The sequence below is a fragment of the Protopterus annectens genome, chromosome 2.part1, assembly GCF_019279795.1.
Source record: "Protopterus annectens isolate FY-2018-M chromosome 2.part1, PAN1.0, whole genome shotgun sequence".
Taxonomy (NCBI): Eukaryota; Metazoa; Chordata; order Ceratodontiformes; family Protopteridae; genus Protopterus; species Protopterus annectens.
Genome location: NC_056729.1, coordinates 35,938,425 through 35,965,674, shown reverse-complemented (window position 1 = coordinate 35,965,674; position 27,250 = coordinate 35,938,425). Strand labels below are relative to the sequence as shown.

The 27,250-nt window shown below is 45.7% G+C and overlaps 1 protein-coding gene across 1 annotated transcript in view; it reads left to right on the top strand.

The window, feature by feature from the left end:
• Positions 1-27,250, top strand: part of RNF24 (ring finger protein 24) — a 669,287-nt gene that overhangs the window by 440,175 nt on the left and 201,862 nt on the right. The window lies entirely within an intron of this gene.

The window sequence follows — 27,250 nt, the reverse complement described above, 5'->3', positions numbered from 1 at the left end:
CGACGCACTCTTAGACGTCGGTCGGAGTTCGCAGAGGAGTTTTTTGGGGCTAGTTTTTCTTATAAAATGCCGTCGGAGACCCCGACTTCACATTTAACTAAGAAACGGAAAGACAAGGACCGACACGCGGCCCGCGGTTTCGGCTGAAACCGCGGCTAGGCCTACCGCGAGTGTCTCAGTCTCGGCTGATACCGAGTCCTTGGAACTTCCGAACCCTGAAACAGTACAACCGACAGCCTCGGCCCCTGAGGCTCCCGCCGAGTCGGTTATGGAATTGCCTTCAGAGACTGGTGTTTTGGAAGCTTCCGACACCATACCACTAGACAAAGCTACACCAGCATGTGGTGCAGCCAGGCCTCCTGCATCCATGTCCATTAAGGCCTTCACCAGGGCTAAAGCTGCTAAGCACACTAAAGCCATGCCTCCCAGGGTTATTCCTCAGGGACCCTCTTCTAGTTCCCAGATCCTAACCTTGGCAGAGGACCTTATCTCTTTAATCAGGGGCTCTCAGCCCCATCCGGACAGGGGCTCCCAACCTCCTCTAGACAAAAGGCCCAGGGTAGATCCCCCTGATCCCCTCTCCTCAGAGGAGGCCTCTGATGGCTCGGATCACTCGGACTACCAGGATGAGGCTTTTTCGGCCTACGAGGATTCGGATGCAGAGGAATCTATCCCCTCAGCCTCCCCTCCTGAAGAGCTTTCCTTTGGGGAGACCCTTCACTCTATGAGAGAGCATTTCAGATGGCAGGGCCAGGAATATTCTGATTCCAGAAAAAGACTAAGAACTTTCCTTCATTTACCTCAGCATAGACCTCTGGCTATTCCTCCTGTTTTAAATGTCATTGATGATGTGTACTCTGACTCTAGTATGACCCCTGACATTCTGCCTCCGGCTCCTGTTAAACCCGATAAGGTATTACAGGGTCCCGGACTCTCATAATTTTCTTTACAAGGCCCACTCTGCTGATCCTGAAACTATTTCCCAGGGCCCTAAAGGGGTTGCAGCTGTTACTACTAAACCCACTCCCTCTGCAAAGGAGTCCAGGGCTTTAGAGATGGGGTAAAAAAGTATATACTTCTGCCACTCTTTCCATGAGGGCATTAAATTGTCAATTTCATATGATACAGTTCCAAGAGTATTTGTTAGAAGAAATGCATAAGAAACTGTCTTCTACTGAACCCCTTGATCGCAAATCCCTTCAGGATCTGGTACATAATTCCCAGCAGGTTAGCAACCATTTCTTGCAGTGTGGTTATGATGCATTGGAAGCTTCATGTAGGTCAGCAATGACAGGTGTAGTCATACGTAGGCATGCTTGGCTGAAGGAACAGTCTCTGCCAGACCATGTTAAAGCTAAGCTTTTGGATGCTCCACTGGAAAAGCAAAAGTTATTTTGTTCCACTGCTCAAGAGGTCCTAAAGAAATTTGAGGAAAAGGCAAAATCTGTACAAACAGTTAAGGATTTTCTTCAAGTCCAGCCACCAAGATTCAGCAGAAATTGGCCTTCCAAGAATTGGTCCTTTCCGGACACAGACAGATTTCAGAGAGGAAGAAACAGGCGTGCCAGAGGTAGAGGGCAAGCTAGGGGCTCCTACAGAGGCCGTCAATGGCAACCTCCAAACCAGACAGGTAGTGCAGGACCTGCAACTGCTGCACAAGGACAAACTCAATGACTTTGCTTTGACTCCGCCAACCAGGGCTCAATTAGAAGCACCTTTGGGCGGAAAGCTTTCTTTATTCTCAAAAAATTGGCACAGCATTACAAAAGACAAATGGACACTGCAAATAATAGACAACGGATACAGGTTCCATTTCCACACATTTCCAAAAAGAAAAGGCATGCCCGGTCTACCACCAAATCAAAGGGCAGAGGCTTTGAAACAAATCTCAAGCTTACTACAAATGAAAGCCATAGAAAAAGTTCCTCTTTCAGAACAAGGCCAAGGATTTTACTCCAGACTATTCCTTGTTCCAAGAAAAGAAAATCAATGGAGACCTATTCTCGACTTGTCTGCACTGAATGCTTATCTCATTGTGCCAAAATTCAAAATGCTGACTCTACAGCAACTCCTTCCCATGCTGGGCAAGGGGTGTTGGCTGGTGACTCTAGACCTCAAGGAGGCATACCTGCATGTCCCTATCAGACAAAGTTGCAGAAGACACCTCAGATTTCTTGCAGGGTCAGAGCATTATCAATTCTCAGCATTGCCCTTTGGCTTATCTACTGCGCCCAGAGTATTCACGAAATGCCTGGCATCAGTAATAGCATACTGCAGACTTCAGGGGATTCAGATATACCCATATCTGGACGACTGCCTACTTTGGTAAAGGACTTAAATTATGCCATCAGTCTTCTGCAGGCCTTGGGATATACAGTCAACATGCACAAATCAAGACTTGTTCCATCCCAAAGAATAACCTTTTTGGGTGCAGATCTAGATACAACCACCCAAATGGCTTATCTCACAGAAGAAAAACAAAGACAACTACCGGATTACTTCAAGAATCTGACAAGTCAAACCCAGCTGACTGCAAGGAAAATCCTGCAGGCCCTGGGTTACATGGCATCCTGTATTCTTTTGATCCCACAAGCAAGGCTACATATGAGGAAGCTACAGTGGTACCTAAGGAGTTTATGGACTCGGCACAGTCACAGTTTAGAAGTTTTAATCCCACTCATTCCATGCCTTCAAAAGGAATTTCTGTGGTGGGCTCAGGCCAGCCAGTCCAACAGGGGGTTGCCCTTCACAAAGCCAAAAACCTCCCAAACTATTACAACGGATGCTTCAGACCTAGGTTGGGGAGCACACATGGAGGGCAGAGGTATTCAAGGACATTGGTCACAAAAGGAGCTACGCATGCACATAAATCAAAAAGAAATGCTAGCAGTGATACATGCAATCGAGGCCTTCAAACTCTTTCTGCAACAAGGCCACCTACTAATGAGGACAGACAACACCACAGTTATGTGGTACATAAACAAGCAAGGGGGTACCCATTCCTACCCTCTTTGCAGACTGGCAATGAAACTATGGAATCTTTCCTTGAAACTCAATATACAGCTGCAAGCTCAGTTTGTGCCAGGGAAAGACTATACACTGGCGGACAGCTTAAGCAGAAATGTCATCGATGCGCACGAATGGATGCTGCACCCAGACATCTTCCTACAGATAACACAATCTTGGGGGAGGCCGGACATAGACCTATTTGCATCCCCACACAATCATCAACTGAAGAAATTCTGCTCAAGGACATACCACCCACAAGCGTGGAAAGTGGACGCCCTCTCCTTCAGCTGGAGAAATCTAACAGTGTATGCATTTCCACCTATCCCATTAATGACCAAGGTGTTACTGAAGATCAGGACAGAGCAGCCAAAAGTAATTCTGATAGCTCCGGACTGGCCAAGACAGCACTGGTACCCACTGCTAAGGAGCATGTCACATACGAAACCATGGCCTCTTCCTCTATGGCCACTTCTACTGACACAGCACAGATAAAAAACTCTACATTCCACTGACACAGCACAGATAAAAAACTCTACATTCCAACCTGAAAACCTTGCAACTAACAGCCTGGAGAATACCTTGACTCCTCCTCAGGATAAGCTATCCCAGAGAGTGAAGGATATTATTATGGAAGCTCGCCGCCCTTCAACAAGAAAGGCATATTCAGCAAAATGGAAAAGATTTCTCATTTGGAACACCACAAAGGGCCTAGGTGCGACAGTGATGAACATGGCACATATCCTGGAATATTTGGCAGAAATATTCCACAATGATGGTCTGTCTTACTCTTCTATTAAAATTCATGCTTCAGCAATTTCAGCAGAGTACAATACTGATCCACCTGTCTTCTCTCATCCTCTCCTAAGACAGTTTCTAAGAGGAATCAAAAACATCAAACCTCCTCGGAAACCACCTCTACCTGCTTGGGACCTTAACTTCATGTTGGAAAAACTAACGCTGCCTCTTTTTGAACCAGCAGCATCTGCAGATCTACAGTACCTTTCATGGAAGACTGTACCTTTCATGGAAGACTGCCTTCCTTCTGGCCATAACCTCAGCAAGAAGAGGTTTCGGAATTGCAGGCCCTGATGGCAGTACAGCCATTCATTATTTTTCATCAGGACAGAGTTTCATTGAGAACTAATCCTACATTTATGCCAAAGGTGGTATCCAGGGTTTCATTAAACCAAGCCATTCACTTGCCTACCTTCTTCCCAAATCCACAAAACAAAGGGGAGAAACTTCTGCACACCCTGGACATTCACAGACAGTTGTGCTACTACTTGGACAGAACAAAAGGTTTCAGAAAAGCTGACCAGCTGTTGGTAGCATATGCACCTGGTACTCAAGGAAAAGCAATTTCCAAACAGACAATTTCAAAATGGATAGGAAATTGCATTCGCTTTTGCTACTCCTTTCATGGAAAGACTGTACCAACTTACATTAGACCTCATTCCACGAGAGCCACAGCCACCTCCACAGCCTTCTTAAGAGGGGTGGCTACCAAAGACATTTTAGAAGCTGCCACATGGAGCTCCGTGCGTACATTTGCCAAGCATTACAATTTACCTTTATATTCCAGATCCAGAGCAGGCTTTGCTACGGCTGTCCTGCAGGGTATCTTAGCTACACCATCCTTTCCTTAGTTCCTCCACACCCAGATTGGCTATGGTATTCTACCCATATGTGATGACTGCAGATGCATCCTTGAAGGACATGTACAGTTTTGTACCTACCATAAATGTAGATGTCCGATAGGTATGCATCTGCAGTCAGGTTTACCCACCCTCTTTCCCCTCTGTGGTATTCTTGGGTACTTACCCCTCTAATAGCTAGCTGGGGGAATCTGTTATGGTGTATTTGTTTTTATATATACATGTATTATTGTGCATGTTTGTATTTTGATTGCATTTCTCCAAATTTAGCCTTCCTTAGAGGGCACCTGGCATCTGGGGCAAGAAAAACTGAGGAAGATGGCGTCGGCTGACGCTTTTATACCCCAGACGCTCTGACGTCGGGGAAAGGGCGACATCAGCCGACGCCGGACCCAGACTTTGGAATCCGGCCGACCGAAGGGCTGCCTGAGGCAGGACAACCCATATGTGATGACTGCAGATGCATACCTATCGGACATCTACATTTATGGTAGGTACAAAACTGTACTTTACATTTTCCATGCTTACATCCAAAGTATAGATCTTCAAATCTAGCTTTTCTTATTGATGCTAGAATTCCCCTACATATGTGTCATACTCATTTGAACTTCCCCACAGTTTTGCTATTACTGTTACTGCTGTTTTTTTCAGTGCAGTGTTTTGTTTAATTTCAAGAGGCATTTTCTCAGGTTACTTGTACTTCTAATCCTTGCAGCCATGTGTATTGTTCCAGTGTCCCTTAGTATAACTCCATCATCCATTACACTGCCTAAAGACAACTTAGTTTTTGCTAGGTCTGTTAGGCTTGCAGTAGACAGAGTTGCCTTTCTTTCCCCTAATCATTGCTAGGTCATCTGTGACATAGGCAAGATTTTATCACTAAGCACTAGGGAACTAGCCGTTCTCAGATAACTTTGGTAATATTACCAGCCTTATTTTAGCAGTTATTCTTCTAGATCCATTGCATTGTGAATCCTTTTTTTTCCTCACTTCTAAGATGTTACATGTGGTAGAGTTCTTCCATTTGAATGAATGTCAGTTGGTCAAATTTTTTTATACAAAAAGAATAATTTTTTTAAATCTCTCTCTCGGACTCTCTCTCTCAGACACACACACACACGCGCACACACACACGCTTATATGTCCTCATAAATAATTATGGGATCACTTGGGAAATGAGAAGAATTGAGAAATTCCTTCTTGAAGCCATCCTGTCCCCACCCATCATGTCAGAAGGCTTGATAAATAGCAGATAGAGACAGGAAATGCTATCTAACCTCCATGATGCCTGTATTCTATGCAAATTCTGTACAACTTTTGTGTACCACATGGTCTTGTTATTCACTGCAGCTAGCTCATTAGCAGTAAATGTGTATATTCATGTATAACATCCCCTTTTTGTGGAAAAAATGTATATACGTGTCTATTTATATATGTCTGTAGTGTGTATTTATAGGATGGCAAGATTTTTGTTTTACTGTTTTTAAAGATATGCTTAATACTATTTTAAGCATGTCACAGGCATGAAAACAAAAAACTAATTTTTGTTACAATGAAAAATATTTTTTTCTTTGAGTTTTCAGTTTTTGGAATCAATTTTAACTGTGGAAAACGTAATTTAGTGGTCTTTTAACTTGTACTGCACACTGGAACTTAATTTTGGAGGGTTCTTGTTATACTGCAGCTTCATTTGGAGGCACATCTTCAAGATCTATTTTCTTGTAGCAGGGCTGGCAGAGGCATCTCTGATTCCTTGCCACTTCATCATGGCCGCTGTGTTTTGTCATTTTTCTGCATTTCATATCGTAGTGGTATTTCTGGCTCTGCTAATTTTGTTTTGGCATTTCCTTTATTTTATGTTGATACTTTTGTATTCGTAATGTAGCTGAAGTACATAACCTGCTTTTCAACTTTCTGCACATTAATAGTACAGCTTGTGTGAGATTGAATTCCTGCAGTAGATTAGCCCTCAATTTTTAATATCTTTTTCTTCTGAGATTCTTCACTCTTCGGTTCTCTCCACTTGTCCATTGTATTGCAGATAGTGTGGACTGGATATGATATTTGAAATTTACAACTTATATATTATGGAGTATTATCAGATATGAGAACAGTATCCTACACTGTAAGGTTCTAATCAAACATGCAGTTGCTGTCAGTTTTGTTTTTCAGGAAACTTGGTGTAATAATCCACACACAGGAGATGCACATCCTCTGTGAACTGGAGCAAATCTGCTGTGGCAGCTGCAAGGAAGATATGGTATTGACATAGTATCAAATCTTTGTTCGGATTGCTGTTATGATATGCTTTACAGAGGGCACATCTACATTGTTCTGTTTGCAACTCATCTTTCTGTGCACTGTACAGTTCACATATATACTCCTACATCCTGTCAAATATGTATTTTTTCAATTGATTGTGAACTATTGTTTTGTCAGCTGTGAAAATTAAGCTGTAATCACTGCTCATTTCTTCATTAAAAAATAAATCTGATTTTTCCCCGTACTGATGAGTTTTGGTTAGGTCAGCCTTTCATTGTGATATCTTTCAGTAGTTGCTTTTCTAAGTCATTGTCATATACATCTCTGAAATTCTTTTAGTCATTGGTAACTGTGGTTACCCAAAAATCTGCAATCTGTTTTCTTGCAACTGCCCTTGCTTCTCTGGTAAACAACTTTTCATCATATCTGTTGCATTAATTATTTTGCTCTTCTGCTTCTCACTTTAAATCGTACTACTTTAGATTAAGTAGTGTACTTTTGCTGTGTTAGGTGCCTTGTACAAGTACTTTCTGAACATGCTTTGAAGGTTTTGTGGTCTGTTTCCAGCCAAATAACTTCATCATAAATATATTAATGAACTTTCTCACATCCTTGCATTACTGCTAGTAGTTCTTTTTCCATCTCACCACATCTGTTTTTGTGAATTTATGAATCCTCTTGACTTGCAGGTAGCTGCTCTCTTCTCTATAAGATCCCAAGTATGTTACCATTCTGATTGGTACCAATTTGCAACACAGTCATTTACGTCATAGTATCTAAAGTTGGGAGATGTGTACATTTAAAAAAAAAAATGTTTCATTTAGTAGAGCCTTTCCCAAGCTATATTTTGGTCTGTCGGGTTTCTTAAAAGTATGGTTATTTCAGAGTTATTCAGTACAGACTTTGCAGTGTGTTACATAATTTTAAAACCCGTGTAATAACTGCTTCTCTTAAGCCCTTTGTATTTGCACTGTTGTTGGGATGAATATTTTTTTGGCTCAGATGTAGACCCACTGACATTAAAATAGGACCCATATATCTTGATTTTATATTTGCTCGTTAAGCTTGAAGTTGTGCAGTCTTTATTTATTCATTAGCTATACTTCAGATCTGACCTCATACTAATATGTCATTAGCCATGTGTACAACAGCTAATGAGTGTTCATATTCCTTGGCAACAATTCTTTGGAAGATGTGCTTATGGAATAACCAAAGGAAGTCAAAGGAGCCTATTTTACATTCGGAAGGTTTGTGGTCTACACTCTTGTGGGAGGATAGGATAGCCTTCATCCTTCGGAGCTGGGAATTGCTGATGAAGGCTTATTGTGTCTGTTGTTCGGTCTGTTTGCACTCTTGTGGCATTACTGTCTAAACAGATATTTTTTGTTGTTGCCTGTACTCTTGTGGCATTACTGTCTAGACAGATATTTATTTATTTATTTATTTATATTTTAACTACTAGAGCATTTAGTTTGCTCATAGCTGAGCGTTGCTCATCAAGTTGCTTGTCTTATTGAGTTGTTCAATATTCCAGTTTTTCTCAATCCTCCTTAGTAGATCAATGGCCATGGGCATGCATTTCCTGACTTTCCCTTTGGCCAGTCTGGTTGAGATGGGTATTTGGAGGTATTGTAGCAATTGTTTCATGTACACTGACAACCCAATTATTCTTAATAAAACAGTGTATGAGAGAGGCGTAAATACACTTTAACGCTGGGGGTAAAACTCACTCTCATACAACCACAGTTAATCCTATAGAGGTTGTTAGTGACATTTGCATCATGCCTACTACACAGGGTAAAGACACTACACATAAAACTGCTTATGCTGAGGCACTTGGAGGTAACCTTCCTAAAATACTAAGACCACCTGCTCAGTACAAAGAAAGGGTCCTCGGCCATCACATAAATACTCCGTTAAAACACCACCCACAGCTTCACATAGTAACATTGTATCTAGTGCCCCACTGCTAAGCCCTTAAGGCAAACCAGCACACAACCAAATTTCCTGGTCATTGGTGATTTCTATAATGAGGCGCGTCAATGTCCCCCTCACCAGACTGAATAAGGCGAGAGTCGCAGTTAGCTGCCTTTCTAGGGCTAAGATCCATCAAGTCGCACAGGCACTCAGGCCATTGAACCACAGCTACCATTATGACTCTGTCATAGTCCATGTGGGTGTTAATGACCTGAAACGTACCTCCCTTGACTATATAAAGTGAGTCATGATCGAGCTCGCTGATTTGTATCTCAGGCAGGTATTAGCCTAGCACTGGCAGCATACTACCTTCTCCAAGGGTGATGCCATGTTACCAAGAGGAAATGATTGATTTTAACAATTTGCTTAGCTTCTGGTGTCAATCCAGGAGGATACAATGTTTGACAGCCCGGGTGGACATGGTTGACAGAGAACGCTGCTTTGCCAGAGATGGTTTGCACTTATCCCTTTAGACTTTCAGATATTGGCAAAGACCTTTTCAACCCCCATAGTGCCTTCTTTTAGGCAATGCCAAACTGATAAGTCTACCAACTTAACCTATGAAGAAATATCTGAAGGTGGTGCTGCTCAATGCTAGAAATCTTTAACAAGAAATTCTACTCCCTACAAGCCTTTTTTGTCCTTGGAGAGACAAGCCTTTTTTGTCCTTGGAGAGTGTAGACATCTGTGTAGTAACAGAGACATGGTTTAAAGTTGCTTAGAGTACCCCAGCAATGCAAGGTTATAATGCCTTTCACACCTTTAGACCAGCTACTGCACAGGAGGGAACTAAAGGTGGAGGAGTATCGGTCAGTATTAAGACTAATCTCACATCTAGACTAGTTAAAGTTGTATGACCTAGTGACCCACTGGAACTCGTACATGTGCAGCTCACCATAAACTGGGTGCTGTACCATATCCTTGCAACGTGTAGGAAAGCTATACTGCCTATCTCAATGTACTAGATTCCCTCACCATTCAATCCATTACAATATTCCTGGGGGATCTCAACTACCCCTCTGTAGATTGGGAATCTTACACAACTTCTAATGCACAAGCCCAGCAATTCATAAACGTTATTAATACCAACATCCTGAAACAGCTCATTATCCTACCAGGGGTACAAACATCCATGACCTTGTGCTTACGAGACATGGGGGGGTGGGGGGCAGTGATCCTCATCCAACATAATATCTTCACTCATTAGATCTTACCATAAGACAGTATTACGTTAAATAGAAATTAAATTCCGGGTGCGACAGCAAAACTAAAAACCTTTAGGAACTATTCCAAAGCTAACATCTTTACTAAGCAATAACTTGGCTAAATTCCAAACACCCCTAAACCCAGTAAGCACCATAGAATATACTGAGTTATTGACAAAGTCTCTGTACAGCCACATTGATAGCTGTGTGGACCGAGGTGTGCCCACTCATGTTAAGAACAAGACAGACTTAAAAGACAAGCCACCCTGGTGGAACTGTCAATCTGTTATACAACAAAAGAAAAAAAGTCTTGTCCAAGCATAGGAGGAGCAAAACCGTACATACTAAAAGCTCCCCCCCCTGACAAATCTAAACAGGCAGCTAAGAGGGTTAATTAATACTTTAAAGGCTAAATTTGAAGAATAAATAGTGTCTCGGGCAAAGGACAGCCGCAAAGCTTTCTGCAGCTTTGTCCGTAACTTCAGAGGAAGTACACAGCAATGTGCAGAACTTATTGTCACATCACACACATTGAACTGAAGGCCATTGCCAGCCTTTTGGCTGACAGTTTCAGCTCAAATTTCTCCCTCCGATAGTCCGAAGGGAATGCCACATACCACAATTCTCCCCAACCATTACTAGAGAACAGATCATTAATGCACTTTCCAAGACCAAAATCACTGCACCGGTGGGCCCCGATGACATCCCAGAATGTTTAATAAATAGCGTGAAACATCACCTCTGTGGTCCACTTTTCAACTGGAGCCGTCAGTCAGGTTTGTGCCCAAGGAATGGAAGATAGCAAGTGATTCCCCTCCACAGAGGAGGTCCAACCATTGATCCGGGTAACTACAGTCCCATAAGTGTTACCAGCCTCATAAGTAAGGGTATGGAAAGAATCATCATGGATGTGATAATCGAGGACATGGGTAACCTGCAAATGCTACACCCATCACAGTTCAGCTTTGTTAAAGGAGGGTTATGCCTATTAAATCTGGTGGGGTTTTTTTTGTTTTTTTTTTAAGAGGGTAACCAACGCATTGGATGAAAGGTAAGACTGTGCACACAGCATACCTCGACCTGGCCAAAGCTTTTGATACAATACCCAACTTGGGCATTATAGTCAAGCTAACTAATTTAGGTATAAACCCTTTTATCAGTGAGCCAGCTGGCTGTCTAGTGGGTGATGAGACCCAGGAAGTCAAAATAGGTGAGTCCTCCTCCACCAAGAGGCCAGTCAGTAGCAGAGTCCCCCAGGGCTCTGTATTGGGCTTGCTTCTTTTTGGCATCTGTTTCTCTCTGAAATTGAAGCAAATGCTGAAGGTTTATTGCTGACTATTTTGCAAGCTGGGGGTTATTGTCAACTACCCTGCAGACTAGCATTCTTCAAGAAAGTCTGTCTCTGACTAATAAATGGTGCCAAAGCTATGATCTTGTACTCAATGCTAAGAAATGCATAATTGTACCCTTTCGGAAATCTACCATCCCAGCTAATTGCAGTGTTGATAGTACACCCCTAAGAGTCGATCCAGTGGTCAGGGAGCTGAGTACGCGTGTAGACAGTAGCCTTACCTTTGACCACCTTGTGGCCACAGTGGTGAGGAAGTGCTTTTATGTTGCTTAACTTACAAGTAAGAGCATGGCATCTAGGTCCAAAGAGGTCATTATCCCACTATACCGCACCCTTATCAGACCATTCAAAGAGAACAATGCTCTATGCAGCAACTAGAGCAACCTCAAAGGTTCCTTACAAAAAGAATACAAGGCGTAACAAAACCTGTCTTATGTAGAGTGCCTTAAAGCCCTTTCCCTCTACACAGTGTCCTATAGATTGGTGAGGGGTGATCTACACTTGGCGTACAAGGCATCCGCAAACCTCACATTTATGAATCTCCTGCATTTTTATAAGTCAAAAAGTACCAGAAATACAAGGTCTAGGGACCTGAATTTTGTCTGTGACTTTAACAGAACATGCTGGAGAGACAGATGTATCCAGGAGACTGCCTTTCCTGTGTAACAGGCTTCCCATCCATGTGAAGCTGAGTTCATCCATTACCCAGTTTACGCACAACCTAGACCAGTGGATGAGGAATAGGAAATTTACGCTGGGCCTAGTACCCATGTCCCTTATGGACAGAGAGAACTTATAAATGCCTGGCCCTCAATTTCCTGTTTGGATGCAAGACATCATTAATCTTTTGGGAAAACTTGACTAGGCTTAGAAAGGCCCCTTCTGTCGTTAGCCTAGTAATAGTCTATGAATCTATTAATCTATATCTTTCTAATGGTAGAATTATGACATGCAGTTTGGAGCTATGTTTATCTGGCATTATTTGCTTAAAAAAAGCTTGCTTTGTATCTTGTACTAAATTTCTCAGACCTTGCAGATCAGCAGAAATGCAAATCTTGTCTTTTTCACAGTGGTAACTATACAGATCTGAAGTAGTTAACTTCATTTGTCCATCAACCTGTGGGTATCGGATCCGAGCCGGCAGCTTCAAACAACTAAGATCCGAGCTCCAAGCTCCTCCCCCTTACCCATAACCCCCTGCTAACCCTTCCTGACCTCAGATTTCGTTTGCCGCGGTTCAGTCAGCAGCTTTGAGAGAGTTTCCAGGTGTGGGTGTAAAGCATATTCTGTGAGAAAAATCTTTCTTTTCTTCATTCTAACTGTTAAAAATTTTGTGTGTGTTACCCCTAGTCTATTATTATTATTAGCGCTTTTTTTTAGTTAAACTTGACTGTATTTAGTTAGTTTGTCCTCCTCCGTGTGTGTGAAGGCGTGTCTTGTTTTGGGCCTAGTGTTTATTTTTCCGAGTCGTGTCTGAGGCCCCTAAAGCCTTCTTTTCTAAATGCACAGTGTGGCCATAAGCTGTCCACAGCGGATGGCCACTCTCGGTGTGTTATTTGCCTTGAGGTTGACCACCTCTCCTCAGGCTGCACTATTTGTGCAGCATTCAACCCCAGGGCTTTGAGGGACAGGAGGTCCTAGTTGGTTTTGGTGAGACTGTTGCCCCCAGATTCGACTTTGTCCTCCTCTTCCTCCGTGGTACCTGCCGCGGCAGTGCCACCTCCCATCCCTGCTCCCCTGGCCGGGACTCACCCTCCAGGAGGAGAGGGAAGCTAGGAGAGAGCATAGAAAGGAGAAGCACCACAAGCGGCGGGCCGAGTCTTCCTCCTCTGCCCCACCGGCCAAGCAAGCGGCTTCTCCAAAGGCCTCCGGGCCTTCTCTTTCCCGGCTCCATTCACCCCGTTTTTCTCCGGCGCTGGAGAAGGAGGAGACCCAGTCGCCTTTGAGGTCATCGAGGTGGCACTCCCAACCCACCTCGTTGGCCTCTTCTAGGTCGACTAGAAGCTTGTCCGATGCAGACATGGACTGGATGATGCATAGGTTCCTCCAGGCCCAGCTGCAGATGGGAGTGCTCCTGCCTCCCCCCCCCCCCCGGGGGGGAGCTCGACCCCTTTTTTTCACCCCGATTGCTCCTTCTCCAACCAACTTCCGGGGTTCGGAGCCGGGAAGCGTTGGAGCCGGGGGAGTGTCTGCTCCAATAGTACCTCGTACTTCGGTGCCGACGGCACCCTCGAGTTTGTCGTGTCCCTTTTTGGATCTGAGCTCTCGGAGCCGAGAGGAGCTGAACTTCAGATACGGAGACGTCAGTCTGTCTTCGGCTCCGTCTCGGTCGGAGCATACTGGCCCTTCGGATTTGATTGCTTCAGCGCCGGCTCCGATCCACACATTGGATCTGAGGGGACTGCTCTCGGATCCCAGGGAGAGCAGCTCCCCTTCGGCGTTCGATGTTGTGGAGAGGGTTCTATCGAGGGATTCGAGGCCCCAGGCTTCTGCTACGGCTCCACCCTGCACTCCCTCTCAGACGGGCCTACCTTCCATCACCCGGCCCCAGGGACAGCCTGCACCTACGTCCCAGATAGTTCCTTTGGAGGAACAAGATGTGGTTTGTGAGGCCAAGTGCAAGAGGAGGCACTTGGACTCAGCTGAGTCCTTGACAACAGACACAGATTTAGAGAAAGGGGAATGTTTCCCAAGGTCACCCCCCGAAGACGTCTCCTTCGGAGACATCATGGAAATGCTTCGAATTAGAGGGGGGTGGTCTGCCCAAAAACCTTCCTCTGAATCTGTGTTTCTGGAGGCGTTTGACGCAGGCCCATCTACCTCTTGGGTGTCCCCTCCCCGCCGACCCCCTGGCAGACCTGATTACTACCAGGGCATGGAAGGAGCCGGACACTGTGGACCCCATTCCCAAGAGGCCTGATAAAATTCTTAGTCCCCCTTCCGATGGGACATGTTGGAGCAAAGGTGCTCCTGTAGATGCCATGTTGGTGGCGGCCGCCACTAAAAAGGAACTGGCCCAGGAGAGTTCCTCGGTCCATCCTCCAGACAAGGAGTCTTAGACGATGGACCATTTGGGGAAGCGGATGTTCGCTTCAGCCACCTTCTCAGTAAGGTCACTGAATTATGTGGCACACGTGATACGACTCCATCGGGATCTCATCAAAGAATATGCCAGGTCGCCCCCAGAGTCCATGTCGGCCGAGGATAAGAAAGTATTCTCTACCCGAATGGCCACTCTCAAATCCATTTTTAACACCTCTATGTGGCTCCTCTCCCATGGCACGGAAGGGGCCGCTAGAGCTAACGGAGCTGGCATTGTCTTACGACGGCATGCTTGGCACTGCCATTGCGATTTTGCGGAACCCTTCAAGGCGTCCTTCTTTAATGCCCCGTTTGACGGTTCTTCGCTCTTTGGCAAGACCGTACACAACACACTGGTCCAGAGAGAGAAAGACGGGAAGACGTTGTCTGCCTTCGGAGTCCGCTTCTCTGCTCCCTAGAGGTCCTTCTCTAGGAACCAGAAGGGACAGAAGAAGATGTGGTTCTGGAAATCTCAACAGTCCCATTTTGCTCCGGACCCCTCGTCCTTCAGAGGCAGAGGAGGACAGGGTGGACGTCAGCCCAGAGGCAGAGGGGGACCGAAGAATTTCAGGTCAAGAGAACCCTTTTCTGATCGGCCCACACAGCAACCCTGAAGGGTTACCTGACTGCTCCACTCTGGAGGCAGTTGGGGGGCGTTTCTCGAGGCACCTAGCAATGTGGGAGTCCATTACAACAGATCGCTGGGTGCTTCGGATCATATCCAGAGGTTACAAGATTCCCTTTCTCAATCTTCCTCCCAAACCCCAGAGCCTCCCCGATGTCACACCCAATCAAAGGGAGGCAGCAGCCACAGAAATTCTCCAGCTGCTAGAAAAAAAGAGCAATCCAGCAGCAATCCGGATCAGGCTTTTACTCCAGGTTCTTTTTGGTGCCAAAAAAGACGGGGGACTTAAAACCAATCCTCGATCTATCCTTGTTAAATCTGTCAGTGGCCAAAGAGAAGTTCCGGATGGTCACCATTCAGTCCATTCTCCCACTCCTGCAGGAGAACGACTGGATGTGCTCCATAGACCTCAAGGACACGTACTTACCACATTCTGATGGACAGGTGATCCAGAAGGTTCTCCGCTTCTGGTTAGGAGCCAGCCACTACCAGTTCAGGCTCCCTTCCCTTTGGTTTCACCACAGCCCCCAGGGTGTTCACCAAAGTATTAGCAGTGGTAGCGGCCCACCTGAGACTTCAGGGAATACAGGTCTTTCCGTACCTAGACTGGCTCCTTTCCGCCCCCACCAGGCATCTACTGTGCTCAGCCAGAGATTGTTTCCTCCATTTGGCCTCCCGACTGGGAATCACAATCAGTATCAAAAAATCTTCTCTTCAACCAACCCAGGTCTTAGACCTCATTGGAGCCAGATTGAACATGAACCTGTTGCAAGTCTTTTTGACTCCGGATTGGCTTCGGACCCTGAAGCTCCACGTGCTAGCCCTTCTAAACTTCCCGGCTCTTCCAGCGGAATTGGTCCTGAGGGCTCTAGGCTCCATGGCGGCAACTATCAACCTGCTACCCTTAGCGCACCTGAACATGAGGGTACTACAATGGACCGTACAAGTTCACTGGTCCATCCTGCAGCATCCACTGAGTTCACCCATTCCCCTCAGTAGGGTTTGCAAGAAAGCACTATTCTGGTGGCTCTAGTCTCCGGACCTCCAGAAAGGGCGTCCCTTCTCTATGTCCCCCCCTCTAACCACAGTGACCACAGACACTTCTCACCTTGGGTGGGGGGGGCACTGTATGGGCAGAACCATCCAAGGCACGTGGACCCAATCAGAGACCATGTCGCACATCAATGTCCTAGAGATGAGAGCGGTGCTTCTTGCGTTGCAAGCACTCCAAGCCCTTCTTCCCTTGGGGACTATTGCAATTCAGACAGACAACATGTCAGTCATCTGGTATATCAACAAACAAGGGGGAACCAGATCCTACCCACTTTGTCGAGAGGCCATGAGAGTTTGGGAATGGGCGATCTCCACCAACCGCTTTCTCATAGCAATGCACATTCCGGGCCGGTTGAACATCTTGGCAGACAGGTTGAGTCGAACCATCATTTCACCGTACGAGTGGTCTCTGAACCCAAGAGTGGCAAAGCAAATCTTCCTCAAATGGGGTCAACCTTGCTCCGATCTCTTTGCGTCTCCTTCAAATGCAAAGTGCAGCAACTACTTCGCTCTAATTCCCCCACCAGGGGAATCCCCCAGAGACGCTCTGGTGCATGTTTGGCCATCCGGTCTACTTTATGCTTATCCACCTCTTCCCCTAATGCTAAAATTCTTGCAGAAAGCACGTAGGTTGGGGAGCAGAGTGATCCTCATAGCCCCATTCTGGCCTCGTCAAGCATGGTTTCCTTGCCTATGGTCTCACCTAGTGAACCCCCCATGGGTTCTAGATCCCACTCCGGATCTGATCTCTCACCCGCTAGGGTTGACAACCCCGAACCTGGACAACCTCAAGCTCACAGCTTGGTTGATCCAGTTCCAGTGATAGCTAGGACTCCGGTATCTCTTTCTCTGTCAAGGCTATTTTAGTAGCCGCTCATAAGTGTTCCACGAGAAAGGTTTATAATAGCAAATGGAAACGTTTTTCAATTTGGGCGGAGCACAGAAACTTAGATCCCTTTACAGCTCCGTTACCAGCAGTGCTAGAATTCTTATCAACCTTATTCGACCAGGGTGCTAGCTCCTCTACGGTCAAAGTCCAGTTAGCTGCAGTCTCCCACTATCATGTGGGAAGTGATCTCGGCCCCCTGGCCTCTTCCAAATTATGTAAGATCTTTTTAAAGGGCACTTTCCTCTTGAGACCTCTTGTTAAAGATCTAGTTCCTCCATGGGATTTAACTCTTGATGTTAAGTTGTCAATCTCGCCTTCATTCTTCTAGATCATCATCATCACAAGATGACATCAAGCCCAGGAGGTTTCCTCCTTCACGCTGGGAACCAGTCATTTTCACAATAATTCCCTGCCCCCCCTTGGTCCTACTCACAGCCCCGCTAAGTTAAATGCATGGCATGCATGGCAGTGGTAGCCTCTCATCTGAGACGCCAAGGATTCCAGGTGTTTTATTTAGACTGGCTCACCTCTACCCCCCCCACAAGCATCTTTTACTCCTCACCAGAGACTACACCTTTCGCACGCCATACCAGGCCATCCCTGCACGTTTATCCCCTCCCAGCCCACTGATTATATAGATGATACAGCTTCTCATCCCTCCTGAAGCCCCTAGCTCCCTCTTGCCTAGATTATCCCAGCTGCCCTCTCAAGCCCCTGTTAGCTTTCTCCACCGTCTTCTGTTGGTCCCATCTCCAGACTGAACAGTGTTTCACTCTTGACTCATTCCCCGGGTTTCTTGCATCAGTCGGGTCACTTTCACACCTCACTTCCCTTTCCTCCCTCTCTCTTGGTTCCTCCCTTTTTCGACCTTATCATATTTCCCCAGGATATCACTGATCTTTTAGATAATTCTTTGACTCGAAGACCAATCAGTCCAAGAAGAAGAAGAATCCAGATTTTAACGTTTCTTTTCTACGTTTAGTCATCAGAAGTAGATCCTTTCACTGCTTCCATTTTCTAGCTTCCTATTTCCTGTACCATTAGTTTTCATCTTCCATCTCTCCATCAATTAGACTTTGATGTCTACCATTAGTTGGCAATTACTATCATTTCATCTAACAGAGTCCTTCTCTCAAAAGTCCTTACAAAAAGTCTTTAAACCTCAAAAGCCTTTCTTTCAACCCCCCCTCAATTCTCCTCCTCATCAATGGGATCTCTCCCCCTCTTTTCCCCCTTTCCTTAAATCCTCCTTCTTTTTCCTTTTTTACTAAGTCTTTTTTATACCTTTTTTAGTAGAGCTAATCTATAGCTACTCCTGCTAACAGCTCCATGCTCTGTGTACTCCCTGTTTCTGTTCGAGTTTTTATCTGTTTTTCCTTTGTCCTCCTTAAGGGCTGCCCTTTTTTCCTTTAAGTTTTTTTGGCAAATTTTTTTCACACCAAATGTTTCCCACCATATTCCCAAATTATTCTTTCCAATTATTCTAATAGGTCAGAACAAAAAGTATGTTTTTTGCAATGTTGGGACATATTTAGACAGGACCAAACAAAACCAAACAAAACAGGAAATTTGACCAACTGTTTGCTCTTTGTGCAGAAGGTAGAGCCAGTCTCAGTCTCTAAAGTCTCTAGGTGTTTTACTGATATTGATACCCTATGAGACAAGACAGACACGGGTTGCCATCCCAAACTGCCATCCAAACCCAGGGTCTTTAGCCACTTCTAGCCACTTCCCAAGCTTATTGCCTATTGATTCAATTTGTTGTTCGCAGCTTCTCAGGCTTTCTCCATACCTTCATTTCTCATTATAAGTTGGATTTGGGCTTGGAGAGACCGGAGCCAGCTTTGGCTCCACTGTACTCAACCAAGCCACAGGCCACAGACAAGGACAAGGTGGTGCTAGGACATCCAGCATCCAGCAAGAATGAAGGAGAATTGACAGATTTAGAAGTTATGTTATTTACTATAACGCTCCATGTTAGCTGTCTTCTTCTCAGCTCTTTTCTTTCTTTCCCCCCCCTTCCACCTCAGCCAGCAGAACAGACCTAGAAGAGTTTTCTTTGTTCCTTATGAATTTTATTTTCTCCAATCTGACAGCTCCCCCGTTCGAGCCTCCAGCCTCGGTGGATCTAAAATTCTTATCTTGGAAGACTGCTTTTCTTATTGCCATCACTTCGGCCAGAAGGGTTTCAGAACTTCAAGCCCCTTGCGCCAAACCGCCATACTTGGTTTTTCATAAAGATAGAGTTTTCCTCAGGACCAATCCTTCCTTTTTGCCCAAGGTCTCGTCGGAACCCAACATCAACCAGTCCATTAATTTACCAGTATTCTTTCCAAATTACCATAACAAAGGTGAATATAAGTTACATTCCCTGGACGCACACAGGCAATTAAGATTTTACCTGCACAGGACCGCTGGTCACAGGAAATCTGACCAACTCTTTGTATCCTTTGCAAAACCCTCTTTGGGAAAACCAGTATCAAAAGTTACATTGTCCAGATGGATTTCCCAATGTATCCTGCTTGCATATCAAAGTTCTGGTCTACCTGAACCTGAAGGAGTCCACGCCCATTCTATTCGATCAGTTTCTACCTCTGCTGCTTTTTGGTCCAGAGTTTCCTTGGATGACATTTGTTCAGCAGCCACTTGGGCTTCATCTCATACGTTCATTAACCATTACAAGTTGGACATAATTTCCAGAGGGAGAGCATCCTTCGGCTCTGCAGTGCTGCGGAATATCCTTCCATGAGGACCTCCCAAGGTTTGTGTAGCTGAGGACTCTGTCCCACAGGTTGATGGACAAATGAAGTTAACTACTTCAGATAAAGAAGTTCCATCTGAGTAGGTAATCTTCATTTGTCAGCAACCGACCCTCCCTCCATCCCCCTAACCTATAGTGCGTACTAGAAGGATTCCTAGCCCTTTGTTTCCAGATAACCTTAGGTTAGGATTTGCAGGTGATTCCTGTGTTGTAATACTCTGTGTTACTAAGCAAACTCGATCTGAGGTCAGGAAGGGTTAGCAAGGGATTATGGGTAAGGGGGAGGAGCGTGGAGCTCGGATCTTATCTGTTTGAAGCTGCCGACTCGGATCCGATACCCACAGGTTGCTGACAAATAAAGATTACCTACTCGGATGGAACGTTATGGTGAGTACACAACTTCTTTTTTACCTATTATTTTGTGTCTGGTTGCTTTTTAATGACATCTAAACTGTCCATGCTCTTCAGTTCCTGTTCTCCTGAGTACTACAGGAATTTTTCTGGGAGCATGTATCACAAGCACTGTCCCAGGTTTTTTTGATTATTCTCTTGGCAGACTTCCTATACCGGTAAATGAATAGGTATAGTCATGAATGGATGTCGCTGCTTATTTATGGCTTTGCATAGTTGCTATATCTCTGTTAGTGTGAGTGATTCAGTACACATACAGTCTCCTTCTACACTGTGAATTCGCTTTGATGTCATCCAACAAGCAGTACAGCTGTAGTTTCTATGTCCTAAAGTGACCATTTATCTTCAGAACCATCCCAGCTCTTTAAAATGATTTACTGGCAGATTGTTACATTCTTACTTCTGGGCTTGGTTTAAATTCCACTCAGAAGCTTTAATTATCAGTATTTCTTTCCCGTAATCTCCCTACGCATGTTACAGTACTTAAAATGCATTTTCATATTTCATTGTATTCCATCTTTTCACTTCCAGCGAACAAGTAAACCGTTCAAAATCTGGTAGGAATGGGGCAATCCTCTCTAATTTGTGGGAATGAGGCTACTGGCATTAGGACTACCCTGCACACCATTTTATCCCAGGTTGCAGAACTCTCCTTTTTGCCTTGTAATGTGCTACACTAGCTGCTTCTTTCAGATCTTTTTTTTGGTCTTTCAAATGGCCATCACCTGTATTGGTTTGTTTGAGGAAGAGAGTGAAGTTATTCTTTTATTCTCATGCTTTCCAGCAATTAGTAGCACTCTCTATTTTAGCCTTTTGTAGGATTTCTTGATCTTTTGGGGGGGGGGGGTACTCCAGGGTCTGCTCTCTCTGTACCTGTTTACTCTCCTCTCCTGTCTCATTCTGTCTGGACCTGGGTGGTCTGACATTCTGCTCTGAGTTTAGCCGATGGTTTCTTTATCTCCCCCCTTCCTTTGCTTTAATTTTAGAAGGCTTAACTTTGTATTTGTTCCCTGTTGTTCTGGGTCAGTTCCACTTTACTGATAATGTTCTTTATGGATTGCAATTGTTTTTCCTTTTGCTTAGAATTGTTCCATCATTTGCTGCAGTTAGAGTGGTTTCCACAGATGACACTGTAGAAGGATCCCCCCCCTGCAAGATGATCACATTATGTTTCTTTCATGCTTGGCAGAAGACTACTGTGTGGAACTTGGTGATTTTTGGATAGGGTTTACTCCTGCTGCCAAGTGTCATCTACAGGAATGGCTTGGCACTTGTACTCTGAAGTGTGTCCTGTCCACACTTCCATCTGCAGCATCAACCGTAGGTCAGTTGACCCTGATCTCATCTTCCTTCATTATCACTGTGTTCAGGCAGTTTGGCGTCATCCTCACATGCTTTATCCAAGGCTGATGGCAAACAAAAAGTCTGTTTCAGTTCAAGGTTGACAGGTGTTGAAATGGGCCCATCCCATCCATTTCCAAGATACCTAAAGCACGATGGACTGTGATTCAATGGTAAGTGTTGCAGACTCTGGACTTTTCCTGTTCACAGTTCTTTAGATGTTCTTCGTGTTTCACTGTTGAGTCATCACATTTGGGTTATCCCTGCCAGGGTAGCCCTCAGCCAGCCTGAATACCAGAGGCTTAGTATTTCTGCGTCGGTTGCTGTCGCTTCAGGAATGAGGTTAGGTCGTCAGTAGTATAAAGTAAGGCAGCCGACGCCATTACATCAGTCTTTCTTGCTGTGGAGCCCAAAGAAGAAGCAGTTTGCATGAGTGACGGTCAGCCGCTACCTGAGTTTTGTCTTCCGAACTGAAGCTGAATTCTTCTAAAGCTAAGAACCTCGTTGGGGATCCTTTTTTCTTGCACTAACCAATGTCAGAAAAAGTTAATTGTCTTGCCTCTGGAAAGCAAATATCACAGACATTCATTCTTACTGCGTCACTTGCTTAGGCCCAGACCACAGCGTCCCCCACTGTCGCTTCTGTGCTTTGTTCAACACCAGAATTATATGTCATCGGGCCCTTATTGTAGCTAGATATTTTTGCTTACAGTCCTTGAATTCTGATATGGCTTCGGTTAGCCATCCGACAGCAGATCTTCCGAAAAAACGTAAAGATAAAGACAGAGACAGACTGCACAGGTCCAAACCTACGGACTAGCTCCTGTTAAGCAAGTCGTCCGTTCTCTGGTCCTCAGTGAGGTGGTTTCGTAGCCCCTGATGCCCGCTTCTGTGGATTCGCAAGCCACTACTGAGACCCTTTTGGATGCCGCAAAACTCTTCTTCGACTAAGGATCCTGTGGTCGTCTCTACCTTGGATGGGTCTGGAGCCGCTGAGCAGGCACTGGCTTCTGAGGAAGTCCTTTGCACTACCGATTCTCGACACAAACGACTTCTTTCACGACTACCGTTCTTTCGAAAGCTACCAGGTTACGAACCCAAGAAACCGACATCCCAGTCTCAGGCACCTGCTTCCGTCCCTCAGTCTCAATGCTTAAAGTGGTGGAAGACCTTATCATGCTGATCAGGGGAAGCCAAGCTACCCCTTCCAAAAGAAAGATCTGTCCACTGTAGTTTTGTCTGAACAGGAGTCCGATGACTCTGATGCATCTGAGTATGAAGACATGCAACCCCTCTCTGCTTTTGAGGATTCTGATACAGAGGATTCCATTCCTTCAGCCTCTTCCCCCAGAGGATTTTTCCTTTGGGGAAACCCATCACACCTTAAGGGAGCATTTCCAATGGGAAAGTCAGGACTACCCTCAGTCTAAAAAAGAGCCTCAGGGAAGATCTTCCAAAGCACAGACCTCTGGCCATCCCCTCAGTCCTGGATGTTGTGGAGGATGTTTTCCTGGAATCCAACTTGACTCCTGACACCCTCCCTCCTGCACCCAGAAAACCAGACTGGTATTAGAGTCCCTGACTCTCACAAAGTTCTTTTTAAAAATCCTACTGCTGACCCTGAGGTAATTTCTCAAGGGCCTAAAGGAATTAAAGTAACCTCTGCTAAGAATCCTACCCCCTCAGATAGGGATTCCCAAGCACTAGACAGATGGGGTAAAAAGTATACACCTCAGCTACTCTTGCTATCAGAGCACTAAATTGTCAGTTCCATATGCTAAAATTTCAGCAACATACCCTGGAACTCCTCAAACAAAAAGTCTTCCTTTCCTGCTTGTGCAGACTCTAAAGAGTTACAAGAGTTAATGCATTCCAAGTCAAGTAACTAAACACACCCTGCACTGTGGTTTTGACACCCTAGAAGCTTCTTGCAGGGCAGCTGTCACCAGTTCTGTCCTTAAAAAGCATGCATGGCTTAAGGAACAGCCCTTGCCAGACCATGTTAAATCTAAATTGTTGGATGCCCCCTTGCACAAAGACAACTTCCTTGGCACTAAGGCAGAAAAAGTCTTAAAAAGGATGGAAGGAAAAACAAAATCTATTAAGACAATTAAGGATTTCTTACAGGTCCAGCCACCCAGGTTCAGCAGGCATTGTCCCCCCATGCACTGGTCCTTTCCTGCTCCCACCAGATCAATTCAGCCCAGACCCTGGGGAACCAGACCCCACAGACAGCAGCCACAGGGAATGCGGAGATCTAAGCAGTGGACTACCTCCACTTCAAAACCAGGGAGTTCTAAGCCACCACCTTACAGTAAGAACCCGCAGTGACTCTCCTCCCCCACCCCCTCCCTCTGCCCACTGCCACTTACCCCTAGGAGTAAAACTCTCCTTTCATCCAAACACCTGGGCCACCATTACCAACGACTGCTGGGTTCTCAACATAGTGTCCCAGGGATACAAATTTTCTTTCCACACCCTTCCAACCCTAAAAGGCATCCCAGATCTACCTCAAAACCAGCGGACAGAGGTTCAAAAGCAAGTCCTTTCCCTGCTTTCCATGAGGGCAGTAGAGCACGTTCCTGCAGAACAGAAAGGCCAAGGTTTCTACTCCAGACTTTTTCTGGTACCCAGGAAAGAGGGCACCTGGCGCCCCATCCTCGATCTATCCATTCTAAACACCTTCCTTGTGATCCCAAAATTCAAAATGCTCCCTCTCCAGCAGCTGCTACCCTTGCTGTCCAAGGATACTTGGCTAGCCGCCATAGACCTAAAGGAGTCCTACCTCCACATTCCTGTCAGGGAATCATGCAGGAAATATCTCCGTTTCAGGGCAGGATCTCAGCACTTTCAGTTCTCTGCGCCTCCCTTTGCCTTATCTACTGCTCCCAGATTTTTCACAAAATGTCTGGCTCCGGCCATTGCCTTTTGCAGACAAAGGAATATCCATATTTATCCATACTTAGATGACTGCCTAATTCAGGCAGACAGCCAGGAAAAGCTGCTCAAGCACCTGGCCTTTGTAAAGTCCCTACTAACCTCCCTACAAAAAGAAATCCAAGTAGGTACCCACCCAAAGGATTATATTCCTGGGAGCAAGGCTGGACACAGCATCCCAGATGGCATTCCTTACACCAGAAAAGCAAACCTTCCTGACCGCCTGCTTCTCTCAACTAGCCACCAGACCCCAACTGTCTGCAAGGAAAATCCTGCAGGCTCTGGGGTTCATGGCATCTTGCATTGTACTCCTTCCATATACCAGACTGCTTATGAGGAAACTTCAGTGGTACCTAAAAAGCCTTTGATGTCAACACTCTCAAGACCTGGAGACTCTTATACCTATAATACATTGCCTCATAAAAGATTTTGTTTGGTGGGCAACAGCATGCTTCCTCAATAAATGACTATGTTTCTCACCACCCCATGCCACTCAGACCCTCACCACAGACATATCAGATTATGCTTGCGGTGCATACCTGGACGGCAGGTGCATACGGGGCCAATGGAGCCCACAGCAAATCCATCTGCACATCAACCAAAAAGAGATGATAGCTGGCCAGCACGCCTTGATAGCTTTCAAGCCCCTTCTCTCCCCAGGGGCTCTCCTGATCAAAACAAGACAACACAACTGTGATGTGGTATTTCAACAAGCAGGGAGGGACTCGGTCCTACTCTCTGTGCAGGCTGGCCATGACCCTTTGGCACACAGCCTCTGCCATGCATCTCCACCTTGTTAGCACAATTCCTACCGGGTTCTCTCAACTCTGTGGCGGACCACTTAAGCAGAAATCTTCTGGACCCACATGAGTGGCAGCTCAACAGAAGAACCTTCACTCTAATAACTCAGAAATGGGGCACCCGGAAGGTCAACCTCTTTGCCTCCCACACCAAGCATCAGCTCAGCAAGTTCTGCACCAGGGAGCATCACTGCATGGCTTGGAAAGTTGATGCCCTGTCCTTCCCCTGGGTCAATCTGTCAGTCTATGCCTTTCCTCCACTACCTCTCATCCCCAGGGTACTGCTCAAAATAAAGGAGGAAAACCAAGGACAGTTCTTATAGCTCCAGACTGGCCCTGCCAGCACTGGTACCCCTTGCTGCACAGCCTGTCCCTCTCCATCAAGTTCCAAACCTCCTTAACCCAGAGGGAAGGAGAATTCATGCATCCCCAATTGCAGACACTCAGTTTGGCAGCTTGGCTTATTCCCTAACCACCATCAATCTGCCAACCTCAGCAAACAGGTTCTAGATGTTATACAGGAGGCCAGACGCCCTAGCACTAGGAAGTTTTATACTGACAAATGGAAAAGGTTCTGCATCTGGATTCAGGCTAAGGGAGCCAGTACGGCACAGCCCTCCCTCCCTCTCATCCTGGATTACTTAGCTGACCTGCTACACATTGGGCTCTCCCTTTCCTTTATTAAAATTCATGTCTGTGCTCATTTTCCCACTGAGCAGCCCCTTCTCTCACATCCCCCTGATCAAACAGTTCCTAAGAGGGGCTAGCAACTTGAGGCCACCCAGAAGAGCACCAACCCCATTTTGGGACCTTAACTTTGTGTTGGAAAAGCTCACCCCCTCCCCCCTTCAAACTTACCTCTTCAGCAGTGCTAAATTTTCTCTCCTGGAAGACTGCTTTCCTTCTGGCCATCACTTCTGCCAGAAGGGTCTCCGAGCTGCAAGCACTCGTTGCTGTGGGAACCCTTCATCATCTTCCTATGCTGACTGGGTATCACTCAGGACTAACCCATCCTTCATGCCCAAGGTGTGATGTCCAGTGTGGCTCTCAGCCAATCCATTAATTTGCCCACCTTTTTCCCTAACCCACAGAACAAGGGTGAAAGGATCCTGCACTCTCTAGACAGGACTAAATCAATCCTTCAGAATGTCTGATCAGTTGCTGGTTAGCTTTGCTGCAGGGGCAGAGGGCAAAGCCATCTCCAAATGGATAGCACACTGCATCCATTTCTGTTACAAACAACACGGAAAGCCTCCCCCCAAGGGGGTCAGGACTCACTCCACCAGAGAAGCCTCCATCTCGGCAGCTTTCCTCAGAGGAGTCCCCACCAGGGACATCCTGGAGGCTGCCACCTGGACATCTGTTCACAGCTTCACCAAACATTACCACCTGCCTATCTTCTCCAAATCCAGGGCAGGGTTTGCCTCTGCAGTCTTGCAGGGCATCCTAGCCAGTCCCTAGTTTCCTTGACTGCCTCCACCCTTTTCCTCAGCTTTGGGAATCAGCCCAAATGTGATGACTGCAACAATGAAACACGAAGAACATAGTACAGTTGTGTACACTTACCATAAATGTAGATGTTCGTGTATTCACTGTTGCAGTCCTGGTTTCCCTCCCCCCATCCCCCTCTTCTTTCTTCCCTTTCCTTACAAGGGACATGTTTGTATTTACTTTCTACTGGTGGGGTTCTTTCACCAGAACCTGGCTCCCACTTGGGGGCTCCTGACAGGTTAGGGCAAGAAAAACTGATGTAATGGCGTCGGCTGCCTAACTTTATACTACTGTCGACCTGATGTCAGTCCTGAAGCAACAGCAACTGACGCAGAAATACTAAGCCTCTGGTATTCGGGCTGGCCGAGGGCTACCCTGGCAGGGATAATCCAAGTGTGATGA